Source organism: Prosopis cineraria, unplaced genomic scaffold, assembly GCF_029017545.1.
Source record: "Prosopis cineraria cultivar Desert tree isolate PC_DT_omini unplaced genomic scaffold, ASM2901754v1 PC390, whole genome shotgun sequence".
In the NCBI taxonomy this organism is placed as follows: domain Eukaryota; kingdom Viridiplantae; phylum Streptophyta; class Magnoliopsida; order Fabales; family Fabaceae; genus Prosopis; species Prosopis cineraria.
Genome location: NW_026555717.1, coordinates 41,781 through 50,798, shown reverse-complemented (window position 1 = coordinate 50,798; position 9,018 = coordinate 41,781).

The following is a 9,018-nucleotide window of genomic DNA, read 5'->3' as shown; positions in this document are numbered from 1 at the left end:
AAATTTAATTTATATTTAATGTTAACTGAATGTCATATTTTTATATCTTCAAATTTATCAAAGGAATAATCATGTAAAATCATTGGTTTGCGATGAACTAAGGGTAAAGTGAGAGGAGAGAGAGAGAGAAAGATAAGAATATTTGAAATGATACGATTGTATTGAGATATGAGCTAAGTACATCAAGACTGTATTTATTAGCTAAGTAATTGAACAAGATATAACTAAACTAACAGAACACGGTTACCACAGAAAACTCTAATCAACCGAACAAGAATTGGGCTTGTATAATACTCTAACATCCACCCCATTACAAATCAACAAAAACAACATAATGTGGTTCACTGCACAGAACATATTCAAGTCCAAGGACACTTAATCTCTGTTGAAGATAAGTAAATGGTGCAAAAGATAGTGGCTTTGTGAAAATATCTCCAACTTGTTCAAAAGCAGGAACATAGCACACATTAACCAGTCCACTAGTAATTTGATTTTGAATGTAGAACTGGATTAGCAGCTAAAGAGACTATTCTAGAATTATCTACCTAAATTACTAGCGTACCTGTAATAGGAACCCTCATTTCAGTTAGCAAGGACTTTAGCCATAACACATCAACAATGGCATCTGCAAAGCTTCTATATTATTCTTCTGTGGTCCTCAAGACACTACAACTTGTTTCCTTAAATACCAAGTGATAGGATTAGGTCCCAGAAAAGTAAAAAAATCCACTAGTAGACCTGCCATCACCTCTGTCACCCCAGTCTGCATCATCAAATGCTTGAATAGAAAGCTGAGTTATAGGTTTTAAAAACAAGCCATGATTCACAGTTCCACAAAGACAACGTAGTAACCTTTTGACACATTCCCAGTGCTTGATCAGAGGTTGATGTAAGAACTAATTAAGCTTATTTGTTGCATAAGACACATCCGGTCTGGTATAAGAGACATATTGCAGAGATCCTACAACACTTCAATAAAGCTTAGGATTGTCAAACGATTTATTTTTCTCTTTCTCTTTCTCTTTCTCCTTAGCAGCAGCTTCAGCAGAGAAGAAAGGATTTTTAGAGAGTTGTACTGCAAAAACCATAGGAGTTGGAGTACCATTTGCATATAACATGGAAGTATGCTAAAGTAGATCCAAAATATATTTTTTTCTAAGACAGAAGGAGACCATGAGATAGACATTTGAACTCAATCCCAAGAAAAATTACAGATCACCTAGGTCTTTTAAGGAAAACAGATCACTCATTTGAGTGATTAGCTCTCGAATTTCTGACTCGTTACTTCCAGTGACAATGAGGTCATCCACATAAACAACAACATAGGCAACACTGTCAAGAGATTTTTTTATGAACAAGCATGAGTCTGCACGCGTATCAACAAATCCCAGTCCTTGAGCTTATAAAACCAAACTCTAGGAGCTTTTTAGAGTCTATAGAGAGACTTAATGAGCTTGCAAACTAGTCTTGGGCTATCATCTGATGATTGAACTTCGAAATCGGGTGGCTACTCCTATATATATATATATATATCCTCACTCAAATTTCCATTCAAGAATGCATTGTTCAAGTTCTCTTGATGCAACTTCCAGTGATTTGAAATAGCAAAAGTGGGAAGAGCTCTTACTGAAGCAGGACGAACAACAAGACTAAAAGTATCTGTGTAATCTAGACCAGCTTCTTGAGAGAACCCTTGAGTGACCAGTCGAGCTTTATGTTGAGCAATAGTGCCATTAGCTTGACTTTTAATTTTGAACAACCACTTACAACCCAAGGCTTACAATCAGCTGGTAATGGGACAAGTTGCCATGTATGAAAATTGATGAGAGCATCATATTCTTTTTGTGCAGCAGCACGCCAAGTAGGATCATTAAAAGCTTCAGTGATGTTGCGAGGGTAAAATGGTCAAGTCCAGTAGCTAAAAAAACATATGGCTTAAAAACACCAGCCTTTGATCTGGTCACCATAAGATGAGTATTCTATGGCTCAGGAGGGAACGCTAATTGCAGATTCATCAAAGGATCCTGCAAGAACAGACACAGAATCAAAAGAACCTGTAGAAATAGGCACAGAACGTATGCTGTCATTTGCAACAACTGGATGATCAGCTGCGGATGATGATAATGGAGACCATATGGTTGGTGATGATTGCTGTGGAGAAAGTAAGAATGACTCAAGAGAAGAAGGTGCAGTGGTATGATCATCAGACAAACTTTGAGAGGCAGATCTGAACAGAACTCTCCCAGGAAAAATGGCTTCATTAAATCTCACATGCTTAGAGATATAGATTCGCCTAGCGGTAACATCTAGACATTTGAAACCTTTATGCTATTGACAATAGCCTAAAAAAATGCAAGTAGAATAAAAATCCAGCTTGTGCGCATTCAGAGACCGCAGGCAAGGAAAACACTCACACCCAAAAACCTTCAACATAGAATAATCAAGTAGTTTATTAAGAAGTCAATGATATGGCGTGTCACCCTTTAACGCAATAGTAGGCAACCGATTGATAAGAAATGCAGCAGAAGTAAAAGCTTCAGTCCAGTAATAAAGAGGAAGAGATGAATGAGCAAACATGGATAAACAACTTCAACTATCTATCTGTGACATCTCTTTATAAGGCCATTTTGTTCTTACGTATATGGGCACATCAATCCATGTGATATTCTAGATAACCTCAGAAAAGATTTAAAAGCTATAAAACTCTCCTCCGGAATCTGTTTGCAGAGCCTTAATTTGTGTATTAAGCAAGTTCTCAACTTCAACTTTGAAACTTTTAAAAATAGATAGGGCATCAAACTTTTTACTCAATGGATAAATCCAAATAAAACGACTGTAAGCATCTATAAAAGAAACATAATATGAAAATCCATTTGACAATTGAAGGGATGGACCCCATACATCAGCCACAACAAGCTCAAGAGGTTTCATATAAACTGTATCAGAAGCAGAAAAGGGAAGCTTATCACTTTTCCCATATTGATAGGCAGAGTAAACAGTAGAAGAAGATTTGATTGGAACAGAAATTTTATTCTTATGTAAGACTTATTTGACTACATCATATGAAGGGTGACTTAGTCTAAAATGCCACAACATTATAACATCATCATGAAGTGAAACATTAAAACTTTGTTCAAAATAAGGTTCAACTATAGAATTTGTTTGTATATTTCTGTCTGCTTGCCAGCAACTTCATGTCCATGAGTCATCAACTTTCTAGCTTGCATATCCTTAACAAGACAAATGTGATGCCAGAATTCCACAAAAACACCATTACCTTTTGAGACTCTTGAGACAAATAACAAATATTTCATCATAGCCGATACATGAAGGATTCCAGGCAAATTTAAGACAAAATGAGGGTTAGAAATGTGTAATTTTCCAATAGCTGAAACTCCTAATAAATTGCCATTACCTACAGCAACTGGCGCAGAAGTCTAACAATTATCAACCTCTTAAATATTAGCAGCATCTTTTGCAATATGTTGAGTAGCTCCTAAGTCTAAATACCCAGCATTATCTGTTACAGTATTAGGAGATGCTAAATAGGCCTGAGTAGTAGGAGTGAGAGCTACTTGCGGATTGGAAGTAGTAGAAGAAGACTGAGTGGTAATAGGAATTAGGAATAGTAGATTGAACATAAGGATTACCATCAGGATAATAGGCAGTGTAATAGACCTCGGATGGATACGAATCATCATAGACATAGTCACAACCATACATATCAGAGACAACATGAGCTTGAGTGTTAGCCACAGAAGGATTCGTTGGAGCATAGTTATAATCAAACCTGTAGTAATATCATCTTGCCGTGTGACCAACCTTGAAGCAATTTGACATATTGGTCGAGAGACTAAGAAACATCCTCTACCACGTCCTGCAGTATCTCCTCAAACAAATTTAGTTGAGGTGGTTGACTTTTGCCAACAAAAATAGGAGAGAAGGAAACAGCATTATGAACTTGCACAGGTTGAGAGATAGATGATGGGCAAATTGGTGTAGGTTTTGTTGAAGTATAACGTATAGACATAACAATATTGAATATAAGGGACACCTATTGAAGATAGGACTTGTGGCTTGCATCAGCATCAAGAAGCATAGTGTTCACTGTGCTTATGTCATGTTGTCCTTTGGCAGCATTTATGATGGCGACTATAGGCTCATACTCAGAAGTCAAACCATTCAACACGTGAGATATTTGAGATGGAACAAAAACATGAAGCCCTGAGATAGCCAAATTGTCACAAATAGACTTAATATTGATTAAGTGTTCTTTCATTGCGAGATCACCTTTACACTTATGTGTGAGCAGATTTTGGTAGTGAAGAACCTTTGACCCAGATTTAGCAGAATACATGTCAAAGAGATCGCGCGAAATTTGAGACACTGTGTCAAATCTAACAAGATCGGGTAGAATATACTTACTCACTGTAGACAGTAACCAAGATGCAAGTGCCGTATCATTCTGTTCATACACCTCAAATGCAGGGTTTGGTACCAGACGACCTTCATCATCAAGTATAGAGGTTGGTGGAACCAATTCAGTCCCTTCAAGAATTGAGTGCAACCAATGCTGCTTGACCATAAGAGTCACTTGCTGCTTCTAAAGAAGAAAGTTTTGATCATCAAGCACGACATTGATTTTCTTGTAAGAAAAAGATCTGGGAGTAGAAATAGTAACAAGAGCAGGAATATGCGCCATTTGAACACTATTAAAAAAAATACAAATTAGCAAGGGAATTTAACAAGAGATCATCTATTCCTCTTTTAAATATCAAATTAATAAGGAAATTAGTGAGAGATGTTGATTTCGTACCTTAACTTAAAATTAACAATGAAATTAGAGAGGGACTGCAAATCCTTATCTAAAATAAGAGAATTAGCGAGGATTCTATCTTTAGTTAATTACTACAAAAAATTTTAACTTTTGATCATGAATTTTATTTATATATTTAATTATTTTTATTTAAAAATAAAATAAAATTTAAAAATTAACTAAAATTTTGATAATAAAATTATTTAATATTTAAAATTTTCTTTATTTTAAGTTAATTTTCATTAATGAAATAATATTGTTATTAAAAATATAATATAAAGAATAATTTAAATAAAATATAAAGATTTTTAACATATTAATAATTGAAAATAAAATTTAATATGTATATATATGTGTGCATTTTTATAATATATTATTTGATATATTTATATAGTTAAATAATATATATTTAATTTTTCATATAATGACTACAAGTGCCTTTCAATTTAACTAGCGAAAAAGAAGAGTATAAAGCTTAAAAGGTATAAGATCAAGGGTTTAAGTCTTGGCTTTGGCATAAACATAGTGAATATATGACATGGTAAGAAGCAAGTGACAATGCGCAAAGTGGACAAATTTAGCAAGCCTCTTTTTAGTTAAAAATTTAGCAAGGGATAAAATGCAATTTAGTAAGGAAAAATGAGGAATTAATCCTTATTAAATTTTATTTTTCTAATAGTGGAGATATAAAAAAGAGAATGACAGATGAAGACAAATACAACTAGAGCCGGAAAAAAGGGCTAGCCTGACCCCGTAGGGCCAGCCTTTCAAGGGCTCAGGCCTAAAAGAGCCAGCCCTTTTAAGCCCAAGTTCTCTTTAAAACCCTGATATGCGAAGCCCGGCCCTTAACATAGCAGGTTTAGGATCGGCCCTGAGAGCTTTAAGTCCTTTTAATTATTTTTATTTTTAAATTTTTTTTAATCAAACAAAAAATTACTTCATTCTAATATAATATCTAATTAAAAAAGGTACAAAAAAACTAACTAAATAACATCTAAATGAACTAAAAATACAAATAAAATAATAGCAATGCAATAAGCAATGGATCGGCTAAGTCGACAAACACTCAATCGAAATTAGACGAGATTGAGCTTTGAAGGACTGAGATATGGGACTAGGAGATCGAGGAAAACAAAGAGCACGAGCACAATATGTGTATCAGATAGAACTTAGCTCATGAGTTATGAATGCACGAGCATGATAAATGATAGGAAGACTTGGAAAATCGATGATAATAAGCATCAACTAGTCAAGCATTGTTGAGATTTGGTTCTTAGAAGGGAGCATTATTGAAGTGAGCAATAGGGACGACTAAAGAGTGAGCAAAAACAGGAGCAAGGATGACTTGTGAGTTATGATGATAGGGATGAGGACAGCGATGTGATGATTTGCTAAAGAGCAAGGACAACTTGTAGCCGCAAAAAGGAGAAAAGCATATTGAAGAAAGAAGAGTAAATGTTGAACTAAATGAATCATTATCGTGGATCTAGATGAATTAGGAGATTTAAGATTGTATTTTTTTTAGAAAATAGAAGCCAAGGATTTTTGTATGAAATTTATGTCAATTAAAAATCAGTTGTTGTCAAAACCTGAATGAAAAACAAGTTACAATAAACTATTGTTAATTTAAAATGAGTTGTTATTAAAACCTCAATGAATACTTATTGATAAAGGCTAACTCGAATCTATAAATATTCACTCAAATTTTGACAACAAGTGATTCTTAACTGGTATAATTTTTTAATCAGTGATTTTTCATTGCTATTTTTCCTTTTTCTTGTTTGCCTTCTATCCTCAGTAAATATAGGCTAATATGTGATGTGAAGTAAGATTTAATTTAATTTTTTTAAGTCTAAAAAGAGTGAAAATCATGAGAATTAATTAAAAAAAATATGCATATGCGGGCTTAAATGGGCTGGCCCTCGGCCCTGCAAGGCTGGCCCGTTTAAGTCCTAGATTAAATGGGCTTCTGTGTGAAATAATTTAGTCTCTCATTTTATTATTATTTAGCATGTTTCATGTTTTATCCTATATGGCTTGTTTAGGAAATTCGTCACTGAAGAGAATAATAACTTTTTTAAAATATATGTATTTTTAGCTTTCAGGAAATAATTCATTTTTATTTTATCCTTTAATAGATGTGAGTGTTTTTTTCTTTTCAATTTTTCTGTAAAAACAACAGATTTAGATCTTTTTCGGTGAATAAAAAATTAAGATGAGTCTCTCAAGTAAAAAAAGATATATCGTTTAAGCCTGATTTATTATTTTAGAGTTATATTTGCAAACTTGACCCTACTATTATACAAGCTTAAATGGGCTAATCCGACGAGTTCGGCCGTTTTTTTCCGACTCTAATTACAACAATTAGAAATCACATACTATAGCACAATATGAAGCTTTTGTTGGAGTCACCACGTCGGTGATTCTAATACCATGCGATGAACAAAGGGTACAGTGAGAGGGGAGAGGGAGGGAGAGAGAAATAAGAATATCTAAAATGATATGATTGGATTGAGATATGAGCTCAGTACATCAAGACTACATGTATAAGCTAAGTAGTTGAACAAGATATAACTAAACTAACAAAATACGGTTGCAACAAAAAACTCTAATCAGCTGAACTAGAATTGGGCTTGTGTATTGGGCTTATCTAATACCCTAACATGGTTGAGATCTTGATGGCTTGTATATCCATTGTTATTGCTTTTAATTACTTTCTCTTTTTCCTTTTTCAGACTATCTGGTTTTTCTTTGCTAGTTTTTTCATTGTTTTGCTGACAATATATTGTGTTATGACTTTTTTAGTTTTGGTTATGAATTTATCACGAATTTGAAGGTAACTAAAAAAAGAAGAAGAAAAAAAGATTACTTCACCGCTATCCACATCTTCAAAATATAAGTACTTCCTCCAGTCTAATCTATTTTTTAGTTGGCATATGATTGAATTGTTGAAATTGTTTGATTTATTTTAATTTTTTAAATTAATATATGAAACTTGACACTAAATGATGTATTAACATAATTAGAAATCTAAATAAAAATTGTATATTTTATTTCAGGATCTTTATTATTCTGATTATATTTTGGAGCGTATTAATACTGTCTTTTAACATTTAATTCAGGTCCTTTGGAGTTTATATTTATTAACATGATTAAAATTTTAAATTGGATAACAAAAGCTTATATGCAGCCTTTCAACTTTGGATAACAAAAGCTTATATGCAGCCTTTCAACTTTGCCCCGAGCCCTCAATAAGCTTGGACTTAAAAAAAATTACTCCCTTCATCCCAAATTATAAAATACTTTTAGACAAAATCTCACATATCAATAAATATTATTAACTACACTTGATAATCTTATTTTTTCAAAATAAAAATGTAAAATTTCAAAAATACCCATCATTTAATATATTAAAAAAAAGGTAATATTAAAATTGGTGTATTTAATAAAACCTTAATCTACCTAAAGTGTCTTATATTTTAGGATGAAGAAACTTCTCAAAAAAATATCCTAGAATTTAGGACGGAGGGAGTAGTAAATTTAGGATGAGCAAGATTATAAGCTTAAACAACTTCAAAGATTGGGCTAGCCTTATTGACAGCTTTACAATTAATACATACTCCCTCCATTCAAAAATCTAAGATATTTTTAATCGAATCTTACTTTCCAATAAAGTACTTACCTACTTTCCAACTAACCCTATCTTTTTATATTTACCCTATTAAATACTCTATAATAAATATAAAATCATTATCAATAAGGACACTTTAAAAAAAAGACAATGGTTACTAAAATGCCTTATATTTTTAAACGGAAGGAGTATGTCTTTTCTCTTATCATTAGATATCTTCATCAACAAGCCTAAAATAGACATCCTCTCAATTTAAATAGAAATAATTGTTTTAGAAATAATGTTGAACAAATATATATAAGTTGTTTTTTTGGTCAAAGTAACAAACATTTATAACTTACATTACATGTTTCTATATTTATCTGTAATGAAATTAATTTCCTACTACCATTACAAAAACATTATACATTTTTCATGGATAGAAAATGATGATTATTGCCACGATTCTCTAATCTTGTTAATGAAACATTGTCACATGAAATGAAAGCTAACTAACAAATCTATATTGAGCAAAAGTTTAGTAGGGTCAATAATGTTTTGAAACCAATGATTGTCCCTTGTGATACTAGCA